General features: G+C 45.3%; 1 long non-coding RNA gene across 1 annotated transcript; it reads right to left on the bottom strand.

The window, feature by feature from the left end:
• Positions 1 to 9,024: 9,024 nt before the first annotated feature.
• LOC118543012 (uncharacterized) lies at positions 9,025 to 10,864 on the bottom strand. Its single transcript, XR_013447538.1, has 3 exons — positions 10,335 to 10,864; positions 10,104 to 10,232; positions 9,025 to 9,957 (listed from the first exon to the last, which is right to left on the bottom strand). It is a non-coding gene; the product is annotated as an uncharacterized LOC118543012 (long non-coding RNA).
• Positions 10,865 to 17,295: the final 6,431 nt, after the last annotated feature.

The raw sequence follows: 17,295 nt of genomic DNA, 5'->3' as shown, positions 1-17,295 counted from the left end.
AAGAAGCTGTCTTGACCTTGCATTCCTCAGGAAGAGAGAAGGGTTAGAGTCCATTATTCAACTACTTTACTATATAGTCCAGTCTCACACACAAGGACCAGATGTACTTTGGACGTACAAGAGGTTTTTAGTTCAGGTGGGATAGTGACTTCTCACGCAGAAGGGGCTCTCAGACAAGGTGGGTGTTTGGGCATCTCCTCTAGTTGGTTCCTCTCTAGTTCTTTTTGGGCTGGGTCTTTTCAGTTAGGCTCTCTGGGTGCCTCACAGGGGCACTCTTCTCACCAAGGAACAAATACCTCTTTCAGAAGCTGCTCTCTCCTCTTTCCTCCCAGTGCTCTGCGTTGTAGACCAGCCTTTCTTAGCATGCTTCCCATGTGTTCCCAAGGCTGACATTTGCTGAAAAAGCCCATCCCTTCCTCTGCCTAGAGGCACATAAACAAAATGCCCCTTTCTGTTATGCCAAGTTTAGGCCTGAACTAGGTCCCAGAAAGCAAGGTGGGGAGGTGCCACGCCTTAGGAATGCATGCATGTTGGGGCAAGCAAGGAAACCCATCTCGCCATATTTAGAACAGAGTGTTTCTTCCTCCTTTTTCTGCATTTTCCCCTTCGACTTTCCCTGCTGTTCTTCCTCTGCTTCCTCCTTCTTTTGGGTTATTACCTATTTCCTCAATGAGCCAGACTCGTTGAGCTAGACTCATTTCTCTCTCCCTACTCATCCTCCCAACTTTTCCGAGATAATCCCTATCCCAAGAGAAGACTGAGAGGCTGGGGGAGACAGTACCTTCCCAGGAGCCTATCAGGTGTTGAGTCCCCTGCCAACCACCACCAGAGGGCGCTGCTTCCCCTGGCCTCCTGAGGGGGAGGCTGTCTCCCAGTCCAGGCAGGGGCTGGTGCAGAGGCTCGGCAGGGGCCTCCACCCAGGTTTCTGTCTGGACAGTGGCAGTGCTTCTGTTGCCTCGCTAATAAAGCGCTGTCTTCCATTTTTATTCGCTCCTTTGGCAGAACAGGCTTCTGGATTTCCTCCTCAAGCAAATCACTAAAGCATATGGTTTCTGACCAAACCTTGGGTTAATTGGTTTTCCCCACTTTTAGGTATTCAAGTCTTCCCTGGGGTTTCAGAGCTAGGTCTTGCCTTCTTAGACCCCTGTAAATCAAGGTGACCCAGAACTGGCATTTAAATCTGACCTTATTAACCAAAAACGGATGTCCTCACATCTCCGGCCATCTGGCAATTCTCAATTGCTGTGATGCCCGTAAAGGCTCATCGGTCACTTTTGCTCCCCATGTCTGCCCAGGGAGACCATTCCCGTCCCCAAGACTTCACTGATGGCCGAGTGCTGCATATGTTTTAACTTTTCTTCTGCACCCTGGTTGGCAATGCCCAGACCCTCTTTCCAATCCTATCTCAAAACTCACTTTCTTTTTAAGTTTTAATTAAAATTCCAGTTAGTTAACATACAGTGTAAGATTAATTTCAGGGGAAATTAGTGATTCAACACTTCCATACAGCTGGTGCTCATCACAAGCGCACTCCTTAATCCCCATCACCTATTTCACCCATCCCCCACCCACCTCCCCTCTGGGAACCATCAGTTTGTTCTCTATAGGTAAGACTCTATTTCTTGGTTTGCCTCTTTCTCTCTTTCTTCTCCCCTTTGCTCTTTTGTTTTGTTTCTTAAATTCCACATATGAGTGAAATTATATGGGATTTGTCTTTTTCCTACTGACTTATTTCTCTTATCAAAGCTCACTTTCTAGGGGAAGCCGGTCTGATCCCTGCCAGAGCACCCCCTCATTCCAGTCACCAGTCTCCGTCCGATTGGTACTGCTATGCTGCCCGGACTCAATCCTCTGCTCCTTCCTTCTGTATCTTGCCTCACTCCTGCCCATGTCCTCCTTCCCGGGTTCCATCAGAAGCCATACATGAAGACTGACAGACTGGACTTCATAAAAACATTGTTGTAATTGCACAAACACAATATAAACAAAATATGAAGGAAAAAACATGGGAAAAATCGAAATAAATATGAGAGAGAAAAGATCAATACATGTAATACAGAGAGAACTCCTAAAAAGCGATACAAGAAAGATGGACAATCTGATAGGAATGGACAGGCAACTCAGAGTAGCAATAGTATTGGCCAATAAATATAACCTTTAATTTTAATATAAGTTAAACTTTAATTTTAATATAAGTTAAAATAACTTGCTCAACCTTTAATTTTAATATAAGTTAAAATAAGAAGGCATCATTGTTTAATATAAAAGGTATAAAAGACTGATAATACCCATTATTTGTTAGAATGGGGGTAATAGGCATACTCCATACACTGGTGGAGGGAATATAAACTGAACCACATTTTGAAGAGTAGTATAGAAATAGTAAGTGCATGTTCTTTTATACGAACTCATTGCAGTATTGTCTGTTATTGTGGAATTTAGAAACAACTAAAATCAGTGGGAGATTGTAGCCACTAAAAGGAGATTAAATTGATATATCTAAATTGATGACATGTAAGGATGCTTTATCTTAAATTGTTGAATGTATGTGTATAGAGACAGAGACAGAGACAGAGAAAGAAGATAGTTAGGAATGATATGTACTAAACCATTAACAGTGGGGTTTTTTTTTAGAGCATGAGTAGTTACTTTCATTTTCTGCCTTATATACTTTCGTATTCTTTAGGGTTTGTTGCAATGCACATTTGCTACAATTATAAATTTTTTTCAAATTTCCAGTCTGGGGGAAAAAAGGAACAATTTGTTTACGTATTTGTCTCTCCCCCTAAGGACGTAAGTTATTAGAAAGCTGGAACCAAATCATATTTATATGTATAAAGTTGCTGGCATAAATACTCCATTCATATGTATATATATATTCATATATATATATGAAATACTCCATATGAATATATATTCATATATATATGAACTATATGTGTATATATATATATATATATTGTTCTTTTAGAGAGAGAACACGTGTGTGTGCACAAGCCGGCGAGGGGATTGAGGGGGGAGGGAGGGAGGGGCAAAGGGAGAGGGAGACAGAGAATCTCAAGCAGGCTCCATGTTCAGCACAGAGCCCGATGAGGGGCTCAATCTCACGACCCTGAGAAAATGACCTGAGCCGAAATCAAGAGTCGGACACTTAACCAACTGAACCACCCAGGTGCCCATCCCCATCCATTCATATATTTTGAATTGATTTTATTTTACACATTTTAAAGGTTGATACTCTATTTAGCATATCCTTCATTCCCTATAGTATTATATTTAGTTGTATTTAGATATTTGCCTCCCTAAGTAGAGTCAATTTCCTTGACGCAGATCAGGTGCATCCCTTCTAAGCTCCTAGCAGCTCATTGCTAAGTGTAGATAGACTTCCCATAATGTTTGCTGTACTTGTTGGATACTGAGTGATTAAAAGTCTTACTCCCTTTCTAGACTCCAACCCCTCCAGCCATGTTCTCTTCCTCTTCCGAGGTGGAGCTTTGACTTCAGAACAGACTACGGTCTGTGTGACTGGGAAAGAGCAGAAGTCTGGGAAGGAATGTCTCCAGTTTAGGCTTTGAGTCAGGATAGGCAATGTAACTATAGAGCAGAAGACTTTACTTGGGACAGAATCCATAACTTAGACCTGGAAGGAGATTTGTTTCAGAAGGTCTGCAAACAATTGTCATGACCTTGAAGGTAACACAATCCCAGCCAGGGTGGGAAACAGGCTGAGTGCTGGGCAGAGTAGGACAAAAAAGCCTGGGTGAGACCATTTTCACATATTTGGGCTGATCCATTCTTATGTTCCTTTGCAACGGTCTGTCTTGTTTTCTTATTGATTACGCTGGTTCTGTCCTTTTGGTGGGTTTCCCATAGACTTTTAAAGTAATAACTGTAATAATTTTGACTACCATTTATTGAGCACAGTCTGAGTTAAGGGCTTTTTTTCACATGTGTAGTAGGGTAAACACTGACTCTACCACAATCCTTCATTACAAAAGCATCAGTTTTAATTTTCTAAATCAGAATAAACCTGATCCTATGCCCTTAACTCACTGGACTGATATCTGATCTCAATCATTAGTAAAGTTCGTTCTCCCCCACCAATAGTTGATCTGACTCTAGTCCAGATATTCAGGAGTTCCCACCGTCATTGTTGCTATGCTCCTGCCCAAGCCTACCTATTGCCTAAAGGCAGGTGGTTTGGCTGCCTCTGTCATCCCTGGGTTACAGGTAACCTATGGGTTCTTGGGCAGGTAGGGGTTGTTGCTGACCCACCAGCCAAGCCAAGATGGTCAGAGTGGAGGAGCAGAGGGCTGGGGCTCTTGCAGACAGACACCTGGAGAAGACTGGCCATGCTGTCCAGGAATAGGGCCCAGAGCAGTTTGAAAGCTCCTAGACTAGATGGCTGGGCAGCAGCCTTCCATCACTGAGTGATGTAGTTTTTGCATGTAGGTGAGGTTCAGTGGGGTGGAGTCCAGAGCCGATGACCAAGAAAGAATTCTTGAGGCATTTTTGCTGCAAAATGGTGGTTTATTAAAGCATGGGGACAGGACCCGTGGGCAGAAGACCTGCTGCCCTGTGGTCTTGAGGAGTGGCTGATTATATACTCACAAGTTGGGGAGGTGAGGACAAAGGGGGTGTCCAGAAGGACTGTCATATGCTAAAGACTCTCAGGATACTGAAGGCCTGGTTATTGTCACGCCAAGGTAGTTTTTCCCTCTAATGAGGCATTAACATGAAGACAGTTGGGAGTTTCCTGGAGGAATGTTACATTCCTCCCATCACACGTCCTTGTCAATGGGCTTCAGGTTCAAAAGAAATTCAATTTTCTTTACATTTCCTTCTACCTCAGCCTTCCTCAATTTCATGTAGGGGAGGGTGATGTTAAGGCTTCAGGAAACTGAGCTATGTGTCTCTGGAAGTTAGGCTATTGATAAGAAAGCTTCTTCCTTGTAAATCACTAGGACATTTGTAAACTGAGGGAGACTCCTGTCCTGCAGGACTGTGATCTCTATCACTTAACCATTTATTTTTCCTTTAGGGCAGCCAGGAGCGCCTGAGGAATGTCACAAATATCACATGGGGGGGGGGAGTGTAGGGTGCCAGCTTCTTTCTGCTTTGTCCTCAGCTAGCCTTCTGCTCCCTCATCACGAGCATCTATGTTTTAGTGACTCAGATCAGGCCTCAGGTTACTAACTTGGGCTTTGAAATATGTTTTTGTTTGTTTCCAAGCTTAACTTATATGAGTAGGCAAGGTGACCTTAGTGCCTGCTTCCTCTCCAGGAATTTTTGTGTGGGATTCTTCGAGGCTAGATGAGGCCCTCCAAATGTCCCCCTCTGGGCCTTCCCTTGACTTCCTCTCAGACCTTGGACTTGGCTTTGTTCTCCTGCCGCGGCTGACTTGTTCCCTGAGGCGCACACACACACACACACACACACACACCATTTTGCTCCAGCAAGTGTGGCCTCATTTGTGCAATCTTGATCCTGTGGTGTAAGGCTGTCCTGTTCTTACTATTTGTGGGGCCCAGGGCGAGGGTACAAGTGCAGATCTGCATTTCATATGTTTAAATATTTAAAAGAGCTAACTGTTAAAATATGATTTATACTCCCATGGTAGCAAATGGGATTTTACAACAACCTAGAAGATCAGGATTGAATTTAGCATTCTCAGACTCCTAGGAATTCTGTATGAGCATGTGTTCAGTACTCAGCCCATGGGGCAGCCCCCCTCTTCTCCCTTTCAGCTTCTCACAGAGCAGGGGCTTCACACACACACACACACACATAAATACACACAAACACACACAAGATCCTCTGGGCCATGCATGTGCACACCAGCCTTGGGGTCCACATTCAGGATGACGGGAGCAAGGCAAATGCCTATGCAGGCCCTGACAGTGGGCACCAGGCTATTTGGACAAGAATCCTGAGTCACGGTTTAGAAGAGGAGAGATGTGAGTTCCAGGTGGATGTGCCTTTAGCCCTGGAGTCTTGTCTCATGGCGAGGGGTGCAGCTGGTGGAGGGCCAGAGCAGAACCACCAAAAGCAGGGGGCAGCCTCTATGGCCCATAGGTCAAATCCAGCCCACTGCCTGTTTTTGTAATTAAATTTTTTTGGAAGAGCTATGCCCAGTTTGTTGACATATTGCCTTTAGCTGCTTTCTCTCTACGGTGGCAGGTTTGGGAAGTCACAGCAGACACAGCATGGCCTGCAAAGCCTGCAATATTCCTCTCCGGCCCTTTATAGAAAAGTTTGCAATTCTTCCTCTACAGGATGGTGCCCAAAGCAGGCCCTAAAGCTGTTAGGATATAAGGCTGTTTCCGGGTCCAGACACCTTCATTTCACCATAAATTTCCCCTGATTCTCCCACTTCTCTTCCCTTCCTTTCCTTCTAGAAAAATGATTTTTTTAAAAAAGATTTTATTTATTTATTTGAGAGAGAGAATGAGAGACAGCATGAGAGGGAAGAGGGTCAGAGGGAGAAGCAGACCCCCCGCTGAGCAGGGAGCCCGACACGGGACTGGATCCCGGGACTCCAGGATCATGACCTGAGCCGAAGGCAGTCGCTTAACCAACTGAGCCACCCAGGTGCCCTAGAAAAATGATTTTTAATCTAAACTTTGAACCCCCCTTTCACGAGCCTATTTAATCCTCACAGCTTATGAAGGAGGTCATACAGGCCCGATTTGCAGATGGCTATGAGATCCGAAAGACAGCGAGAGCCAGACGCTCGGGGATTTATTTCCGAGGGGTTTTAAATATTTCCTTACGTCTGAGAAGACACCCAATGTACGTACCACAGAACAGGGGTGGCAGGCAGTGCGGGAGTAGGGGAACTCAGTCCCCCAAGCCCCCTAAACACTGCCCCAGTGCTCAGATTTTCTTACGGTAAGGTGGGCATTCCCTGGGACACCTCTCTGATCTTCTAACCAGTTTAGTGGTTTCCTCGGGTCATTGTGTTCTCAAAGAAGCAGAAAAGCAGAATAATCAACAGCACAAGCTGGAGTCAGACTGCTTGGCTTCACATACTGGCTTTGTCGCTAACTTACTGGCTGTATAGCCTTGGGCAAGTTATTTACCTTCTCTGTGCTCCAGTTTTCTCATCAGCAAAATGGGAATAATAGGAGTACTTATCTCCCAGAGCAACCGAGCTCTCAGCATCACTCTTCCCGGGACAGGTGAGTTGCTGTCATTTTTCTGGATTATTTTCTCCCCAGATCCTCAGCACGTATTCTACATGTCCCAGGAGGTGCCACCCACAAGGGACTCATTGTGGATACTCATTGGGGATACTGTCGCCTGGAGTCTGCCACATGCAATGCAGGCTCACAGCCACCTGAGAGCTAGCTAGCTACCGATTTACTGCCCCAAGAATATTAAAGTTTTAAAAAACATTTTAAAGTTGAGGAAACAGGGACGCCTGGGTGGCTCAGTCAGTTAAGCATCTGCCTTCAGCTCAGGTCATGATCCCAGGATGCTGGGATCGAGCCCCGCGTTGGCTCCCAGCTGAGCAGGGAGCCTGCTTCTCCCTCTCCTCCTGGCTCCTGCTCTCTCTCCCTATCTCTGTTTCTCTCTCCAATAAATAAATCTTATAAAAAAATAAAGTTGAGGAGACTGAACCACAGAGAGGTTAAAAGCTTTCCCTAGCCCCCAGACTAGTGAGGGGCAGAACCCAGGAATGCCTGATCAGATAGGTTAATTGACACTTCAGTCCAGTTGGAAATCCAATGGGCAGGTTGTAAGGTCAAGCTCTCAGGACCTGGGTGCATGCTGGAAGACATCACAGAAAAGTGAAATTCGGTCTGAATCTTGGCTCTGCCACCTTACTCTTTAGGTGATCTTAGACAAATGGCTTAACTTCTCTGAATATCACTTAAAGGTCAAAGAGATTGTGGTTTCCTGCCAGTGACCTCTTCACTGTGTGCTGGACTGGAAGCAAAGCAGGGGAACTGGGGTGAAAATGGAACCATGAACTCTTATTTCCAGCAAGGAGCAGTGGGGTGCGGAGAAAAGAAAGGGAGGGACAAGGGAAAGGTGGCCCAAGCAGAGCAGGGCACATCTGAGTCAGGACAGTTGCTCCTGCACCTGCCCCAGGTCTGTTCCTTCCTCCTGAAAGGAGCCACCAAGGTGTGAAACAACCCCTAGGAGGCGCCATATGCCTAGAAGGGGGACCAATGGATTGTGTTTGTCAACCTTAAGAGCTTCACCCTCAAGGTAAGGCCCTCCATGCTCCTCCTTCTGCTCAGTTGGGAGAGAGAGCGCCTCCCAGTGCATTTGATGAATTACAATCCCAGGTGAGGCAAGACCCAGGGAGGCCCTAAGGTTTCAAGGTGAGCTAATGACCCAGCTGCAGAGTCCGGCAGTTAGAGGAGCCCTTCTGCTCCCGTGCAGCCACAGCTGGCTTCCTTCCTTCCCTTAGCTCCTGTACCTTCCCGTCGTCCCCCCAACTCCTGGAGACTCCCTTTTGGTCTCTTCCCCTGCTGTGCTCTGGTCCTGATCCAGCTCAAGGACCAAAGTGTAGATCAGAGTTTCTTCCCCTCCTTTGTTCCCCTTCTGCTTATGGAAAATATATACAGGAGGTGAGAGATCTTTCAGGCCATTAGACTTCTGCCCCCGGTCTTTGCATGCTCAGGTGTGGGAGGTAACTGCTGACCAACCCCGGGGCCCTTCACTCCGTACCTCCCCATCTGGAGCCCTCTCTCTTTGCCCAGACACCTACTGTGCAAAGGGCCTTATGTCTTTTATGACACTACAGCCCACCCAAGCTCCAACTCAGACAAGCCTTCTCAGAAGGTGGTTGGTAGTAACAGAGGACAGGGGGAAAAGGGATGCTTGGAGTCCAAGACTCATTCTCCCTGACTTGGCAGTCCTAAAATCTTTCCTTGGAAACAAATATGTCCATGAGTCCGTCAAAGTCCCTGTGAGTAAGTCACTCTCCCATTCCCTCCTCCCCATGATTGGATCATCCCCCTCCCACTATCCTCCTGGATTAACATTCATAATAATAATTCTAAGAGATAGTACTATTTTTTTTAAAGATTTAATTTATTTGTTTGACAGAGAGAGACACAGCGAGAGAGGGAACACAAGCAGGGGGAGTGGGAGAGGGAGAAGCAGGCTCCCCCCTTCCCAGGCAGGGAGCCCGATGCAGGGCCCGATCCCAGAATCCTGGGATCATGACCTGAGCTGAAGGCAGACGCTTAACAACTGAGCTACCCAGGTGCCCCTAAGAGATAGTACTATTATCCCATCATTAAATGGAGGAAACTGAGGCACAGTGAAGTTAGTGATTTGTTCATGGTCACACAACTTGTGGCAGAGCTGGGCTGTGCACTTGGATAGCACAGATTCAGGCCCAGAGCACTTAATCTCTGGTTCGGGTAGGATGTTCCCTTGGCTGAGAGGAGCCCCCAGTGACCCTCCAGACACATTTGTCCTGGGAAAGGAGTCCATTCCAGAACCCACAAGGGCCCTTTTCTTACTCTCTTCAGGTTGCAGAGCGCCCACCTCTACCAGAGTACCAGCTCAGCCCCCATCACCACTGTGGCTCCTGGGGTGCGGGTGATAGTGGACTCTGTGCCAGGAGGTCCAAGGGTCTCTAGCCCGGCCCCCCCACCAAGGGCGCCTTCTACATCTACGTGGATGGGCACACCTGTGAGGAGGCTTGGCAGATGGGTCTGGTGTTTGAGCTGACTGCTGTTGCTGTAACTTGTCGTAAGCCATCCACCTGTGGGGTCCATTGGGGACCATAGGACGGGAGGATAATTAGGTAGAGGTTTTGCTTCAGAATGCTGGCTGTCTCTTTGGATTTATAAATCTGCATGCTTCTGCCCTGCATGTAAAGGAGAAGCCCACCTTCCTGCTCTCCAGAGGCTGGAGCTGGAAGGAAGGCAGAGCAGTGGCTGGGACCTCTCTGAGCATCTCTGTGGGAAGTTCTGGTCTTTTGGCCCCATCCTGAGGACAAAGGGAAAGGAAATGGGAGGCTCTGGGGGGCAAGAGAGATCAAGTCCTTGTTCCTTCCCACAAATAGACTTCCAAAGGGTCTTACAGAAGGACTGAGAAGAGTAGCTGGACTCAGGACACTTAATTTACTGCCTCACCTCCTTTAGGAGCTCTTCCTTCCCCAAGTTTACATCTCCCAACTCCAGGGCTCAAACCCCACGCAGCCATCCTGGTTGATGGAGGACAGAGCATGATGTCGGGACAGTCTGAGCACTCCATTTCCACACCTGCGAGGTTAGGAACAAAGACTGTCAGCACTGATTCCAAAATTACCTTTTAAAAAAATTACCTCCTTATCATCTTTATTGCCGCACCACACCCAAACGTACCTTTCAGTTCCCTCAGGGAAGGCACCAAGAAAATGAAAAGAAAAGACACATTACAGCAGGGGAGGGAGGTCTCGTTCCTACCATCTTCAGGACAGCATGGCCTCTGCCCATCCCCAGGCCAGTGCCCAAGCTGAAGAAGCCGAGGAAGAATGCAGCTCACCAAGCGAGGAGGTGCTTCTACACTAACCAGTTCCCTGGCTTGGGGCTGGAGGGTTCTGCGGATTATGCTCTTTTGACAAAAGCTGTACAAACAGTAAGGGGAGTTTTTCCCCCTGCCTCCCCTCTCCTCAGCTGGAGTACAAGTGGGATGTGTAGCCATCTCGGTTTACTGAAGATGTCCTGGCTGGTAACTGTGGTTCCAGCCTCCCATTCACTCAGCGATTTGGCCCGGTTTTCAATTTTGTTATAAGAATGTTTTTGTGACTAGTTGGATCAAAATGATCTGGAATGGATTCGATAGACTTCCACTTAATACTTTCACTTTCTGCTGTGTTCTGTACACAGAGTTCTTCCTTTAACACGGGGTTGCATCTAAATGTTCACGAGGGATAACCAATTTTCCCTTTCCTGGCCCTTTTGGACAAAGCTTAAATTATAGTGTTTTGCAATGACCACTGGCAGGGTGCTTGCTGATCAACTGACATTTGCTCGGGTGGAAGTCACTGGGGACAGCTTTCTGTCTGCTCTCCAGGACTGGCTGGAGAGGTCCTGGTGACCTGTGCCACAGAGTCCTCAGGCCACCTCATTGATGTGTCTAAAACCAACTGCGACATTTTATCATGCAAAATAAAAATTGCCAGATTTTCAAATATTTTTAGATACATAGAGTAACTGATCGATAGCTTTAAAGAGGTAATTGGTAAAATGAGGTGGGATCAGTGGGAAATGTGGGAAATTACAGGTTGGGGGTATAGGGACTACGAATAGGGAAACAGAAGGCGAGCAGTTCTACCACTGAGCTTCTAGAGTAGTCCAAATGCTCTTGCTACGGGCTTTGCCATTTATTGTGTGGCATAAATTTACAGCCACTTCTTTATTTTGTTGTTTGAAAACACTTTTTATTTTGCAAGGAAGTGCTTTTTGTCAGCAATGAGCTAAGAAAAATAAACTTAAGATGCCCATTTAATGAAAAACTCAGTACTCCATTTCCATTTTCTGAGAAAGTGGAGATGAATGTATAACTTGCACGTTAGTTGGCATTTACTCTCCACCACGGGGCTGTCTGACGCTGCATGGAAACCGGAAGACAGGAATCTGCTGAACAAGCATCAGCGTCTACATCAAAAGTACTAATTATTTTAAGGGGATTTTACCTCAAGATCATGATTTAATTAAAGGTAGTTGCCAAAGGTAGTTTTCATATCACCCCATAAAGCATACATTTACTTTTAGGTAGATCTAGTGACAGGTGGGCCAAATTAATGTTTCCTTTTTTTCTATTCTTGTTGTGTGTGTATGTGTTTGTACAGGTATAAAGGTGAAGCTCTATTTACAGAACAAATTCACAAGGTTTTAAGTAATATCAATTTTATATCCAAGTCATAGATGCTTCAAATAGAAAAGCAGGTAAGTTCGTTGTAATAATGGGTGAATTTTTTTCACCCAGGTCATGAAATAAAACTAAGGCTTTATTTAGGCGGTTCATTTTGCCAAAGATAAAACATCTGACGTTATTGTAAATGCTATTGTAAATTCAGTGAAAAAACTCAACATTGAAAATATCTTTTGGTGATAATAATAAAGTCAAATATTAGTGGAGTACAACATTATGTGAAAACAATATTTTTTTCTAAATTAAAAAAACAAAACAAAACACACAAAGCAGAAATGCCCTGGGGATTGGGCGGAGGCCACAAATCACTGATGTGTCTAAAACCAACTGCGACAATTTGTGCAAAATAAAAATTGTCAGATTTTCAAATATTTTTAGATACATAGAGTAACTGATCGATAGCTTTAAAGAGGTAATTGGTAAAATGAGGTCATTACGGTGGGCCCTACTCCAGGCTGACTGGCGTCCTTACCAGAAGAGGAGATTAGGACCGAGACACACACACAGGGGACCATGTGAAGACACAGGGAGAAGGAGGCCATCTACAAGCCAAGGAGCGAGGCCTCAGAAGAAACCAATCCAGCAGACACCTTGATCTCGGACTTCTAGCCTCCAGACCTGCGAGACAATAAAATTCTGTTGTTTAAGCTGCCCGGTCTGTGGGATTTTGTTACAGCAGCCCTAGCAAACTAACAAAGAAGGTATCGACATTCTCAAAATAATTAACTATGAAGAGTGACTTTGAAGAAGATTTCAGGAAATATTATGAAAAAAATTAAAAATAGTAAAACCATATTGAAAAATTCTTCAGGAAAATATCAGTGATACTGAACTAGAAATACGGATAAGAACTGATGGAATTTTGTCAGTATATAGCAAGAATAATTACTCAGATTTTTGTTGTTGTTTTAATTATTTTATTTTATTTTATTTTCATCATGATAAGTGTACTTTTTAATCCCCATCCCCTATTTCACCCATCCCCCTACCCACCTCCCCCCTGGTAACCTTCAGTTTGTTCTCTATAGTTAAGAGTCCATTTCTTGGTTTCTCTCTCTCTTTTCCTTTGCTCATTTGTTTTGTTTCTTAAATTCTACATATGAATAAAATCATATGGTATTTGTCTTTCTCTGTTTGACTTATTTCATTTAGCATAATACTGTCTAGCTCCATCCACGTCACTGCAAATGGCAAGACTTCATTCTTTTTTACAGCTGAATAATATTCTATTGTATATATACATCACATTTTCTTTATCCATTCATCAATTGATGGACACTTGAGCTGCTTCCATAATTGGGTTATTGAAAATAATGTTGCTATAAACATAGGGATGCATATATCCCTTTGAATTAGTGTTTTTGTATTTTGGGGGGTAAAAGCCCAGTGGTGTGATTACTGGTTCGTGGGGTAGTTCTAGTTTTAATTTTTTGAGGAACCTCCATACTGTTTTCCACAGTGACTGCAATGTGTAACAAGAATAATTACTCAGATTTTTAAATTTTAATTTACTATGCAGATATGTATTATTGTTTAGAAAAATATACTTTTGAAAATTGTTTTAATGGAAATATTTGTTAAGTTTATTTGTATAACAACACAATAAAAAAAACTATTTCAAAAATGACATAATTCTAATGTCCCTTTCACTCTCCAACGTGTCTGGGTTTGGATGATGAATTATGTGAAGGGATTCAGACATTCCATTATACACTGAATGTTCTCTTACTTCAGCAGAATAGAAGACACCAGATTTGCACCAAGTGCTGACCCAGCCGTTTTGTAAGTAAATAACAAAAAGAAAACTTGAACATACTGCACAGCCCAGGGTCTCTGGCCCAGGGTTTCCCCAGATGTTCCCGTGATCGTGTGATCGCTGTGGCTTGCACTTTCGCCATCTGTACATGCGTGTCTGGATTGCTGTCCTCATCCGGAGAGTGCACGCACCCTGATGGCTCCTTATCTCATTGCCCTGGCTAGGCGGGAAGGAAGTCACCCTCGGTATTCCCCAGTCCTAGGCTCCAAGTCCCTTCCTGCTGCTTTATTTATTTAACCAACACTTACATAGCGCCCTATAAGCAGGCCCTGTGCTCCGCACTCAATAAACATCAACTCCCTGAATCTTCATAAGGACCCCCTGAGGTAGTCATGATTATTCCCACTTTACAGAGAGGAAATTTAGCCCAGAAAGTCTGAGGAGAGCCTTGCCTAAAGTCATACAGCGGGAAAATGCGTGTCAAAGCCCGCTGTGTGGCTCAGGTGTGCATGGCCTTGCCCCACACTGTGCCTTCCTTTGGCCCAACTACACCCCGAGGCCACCCCTCACTCGCAGCCAGGGCTCCAGTCTCTGGATCTTACTCCAGAACTGAGGGGAAAGCAGAGTGGAGTAGGTCCGGGGGCGCCATTCAGTATTTTAGGAGCCCCCCCTCCTCTGACTTCAGTACACCCCACCCAGATCCTGGAGCCATAATGCTGACCCTCTGTCTGGTGGCCCTCCTCGTGGGGCACGGACCCCGCCGGCGGCGCGGGGACAATCGAGCATCGCCCGCGAGCGACGACCCCCTCTCGGTGCCATCCCGCTCGGAGCCAGCCCTCCGCACCCGCCCCGCGCACGCTGAATGATCCGCCCAGAGCTGGGCGGCGACAGCGATCGACGCCCACCCCAAGGTTCTTTCCTCTCGGGGCCGGGGCCCAGCCAGAGCGACCCCTAGCGACGTGCCGGGAGAGTGCGCTTGCTGGCACTCTGCGCTCCCTCCTCTCCCCTTCCGGCCGCTTCCACCCCTTCCCTCCCGCAGGTGTCAGGGTCCCGCCACTCCACACCACCCTCGAGGGATGGCCGGGGGGAGGAGCGCTACCCTGAGGGCATGGTCGCGGCGCCGAAATCTCCGCTTACAGAAATGAAGCGGCCGCAGGAAGGGCAGACCCTCGCTGGCACCCACTGCCTGCCGTCTGTGGTCCTAAGGGCTCCTCAGGCCACTGGGCGCGCCTCCTGGGGCTCCCTTCCCGCCAGCCCACGTGGGCCACCACGGTGTGGCCAGGGCCAGTCACCACCATCCCCAGCAACACTGGGGCAAGTGGGCGATGCCCTGGGTTTTTAAAACCTCCTGGTCAAAAGTTCCAAGTGCCCAGATCGGAGGCAGGTAAGTCTGTGGACCCTGTGCCCAGACTTTGCCTCACTTTTCCACCTCACTGACACTTGCCCCACTCTTATTCCGCTGTCTCTAGTTCCTCACTCTTTCACGCCATTCTTTTTTTTTTTTTTTTTTTTTACAGTTATCATTTGGATCTGACAGGTGGCTGCTCCATCAACTGAGGCATTTCACAAAACGGGTTCTAAATAACACTAGCGTTCTGCAAGCTAGTAATAGAGTAAACACATTTGGGGAAATGCTATCCTATGTTCATGCTTTGTGTGGGCCACAAATTTGATTCTGTATTTCTGGTAGTTAATGAAAGATAGGAAATGAGTTACACAATTTATAATGTCCAGAAAATCAGAAAAAAAAAAAAAAACTCAACAAGACAATTAAAAAAAAAACTATTTTAGATTCTAGGAGCAGAAATATACTTCCTCCAGAGTTATTTATAAAGAGAACACTGTATAATGTTAGTATGGACACTCTTACAATAAACATAAGGCCTATTTTATATATGGATGCTCCCCATAGCCTCCCTCAGAAGAAAGGGAGGGCCTAAGTCCAAACTGCAACCAATTAAAGCAAACCTGTGGGAAGCCTGTAACAGAAAAGCCATATCCCAGCTCTTTGCTGGGCTCTCTAGAGCAGGGCGGTCCATTCCAGTTGGCACTAGTCACAGATGGTTACTGAACACTTGAAATCTGGCTAGACCAAATTGAGATGTATATCTAAGTATGAAATACACCCCAAATTTTGAAGACTCACTAAGGGGAAAAAAGAAAGTAAAACATCTCAATAACTTACATATAAATTATATAAATGAGTAGAGCAGTCCCAAGATGAAATGATAATAGTATAGATAAATTAGATTAAATAAAACATATTAAATTAATTTTACCAGCTTCTTTTTACTTTTCTAAAGGTGGCTATTAAAAAATTTAGAGTTGCATATGTGGCTCCCACTATATTTCTATGAAACAGAGCTGCAGTGTTTCTTAAACTATATACTCTAAGCTATCAATAAATATGCATGACAAAAGGATGCCATAGTTTGACAATTTGGGAAACACTGTCTATAGTTAGCCCCTTCTTGGTGTGTTTTGTAGGACGGTAATGTAACAAACTTGGAAAAAAATTCCATAAATTAACACATTTGGGAAATGCCAGAATAAGCATAGAGGGCTTCTCGGGACTCTTTATAATGATAATAGGGATTTTCCAAGAGCAGTTTCTCCTATGTAGCATTTCTTCAACATAAGCAATCAAAGAACGCTTTTCATCGTGGACACAACACCCATTGATGGCATTCTGAAGGGCTCCACTCTTGTGGCTTGTGGTTTGGCTCTGAAGTCTTTCCCCTTGCTTTTTACTCCAACGAACATCTAAACCAGTATTTTCACCTGATTTCAAGTCCTTACCCCAGACCTAATGAATCCGATTTATTGAGACCACCCTTTTTATGTTAACTTTGGCGGCATAATAAACCACCCCAAAATACAGTGCCTTAAAACAGTCACAATTTCACATGCTACACATGGGTGAACTTTGAGGACATTATGCTGAGTGAAATAAGCCAGTTGTAATAATACAAATACTTTATGATTCCACTTATATGAGTTATCTTGAGTAGTCAAAAGCATGGGTGCAGAAAGTAGAATGGTTGTTGCCAAGGGCTGTGGGCAGAGGGGTTGGGAAGTCGTTCAATGGGTAATATAGAGTTTCAGTTTGGCAAGATGAAAAAGTTCTAGAGATCTGTGACACGACAATGTGATTATAGTAAACACTACTGAACAGTACACTTAAAAATGGTTAAGAAGGTGAATTTTGTATGTTTTTTACCACAGTTAAAAAAAATAAAATTTAAATTAAAAAAAGCCAGCAGCAATTAATTTCGTTCACAATTCTGTGGGTCAGCAGTTTGGGCTAGGTTGAGCTGGGTACTTTTTCTACCAGGCTTGGCTGGGCTCACTCACCCATCTCCGGTCAGCTGGCAGTCAGGGAGTTGGGCTTCTGGGAGTTGCCCGGCTGTCAGCTAGGGCCCTGAGCATGACTGGCCACGTGTTTCTCATCTTCCCTCGGGCTAGCCCCGCTCATGTGGCAGTTTTGGTATTCCAAGACAGTGAGAACCAAAGCTTCAGGGACTGTTCAGGACTCGGCCCAGAACTCACCAGTGTCACACCAGCTGCATTCAATTAATTGAAGCAAATCACAAGGCCAGCTCAGATTCAAGGGGTGGGGTGAGCATCTCTAACGCTTGGTGCAAAGAGCTCAA

This window comes from Halichoerus grypus, chromosome 5 (genome assembly GCF_964656455.1).
Source record: "Halichoerus grypus chromosome 5, mHalGry1.hap1.1, whole genome shotgun sequence".
Taxonomy (NCBI): Eukaryota; Metazoa; Chordata; class Mammalia; order Carnivora; family Phocidae; genus Halichoerus; species Halichoerus grypus.
The sequence above is the reverse complement of the archived record's forward strand: the minus strand, read 5'-3'. Positions and strand labels throughout refer to the sequence as shown.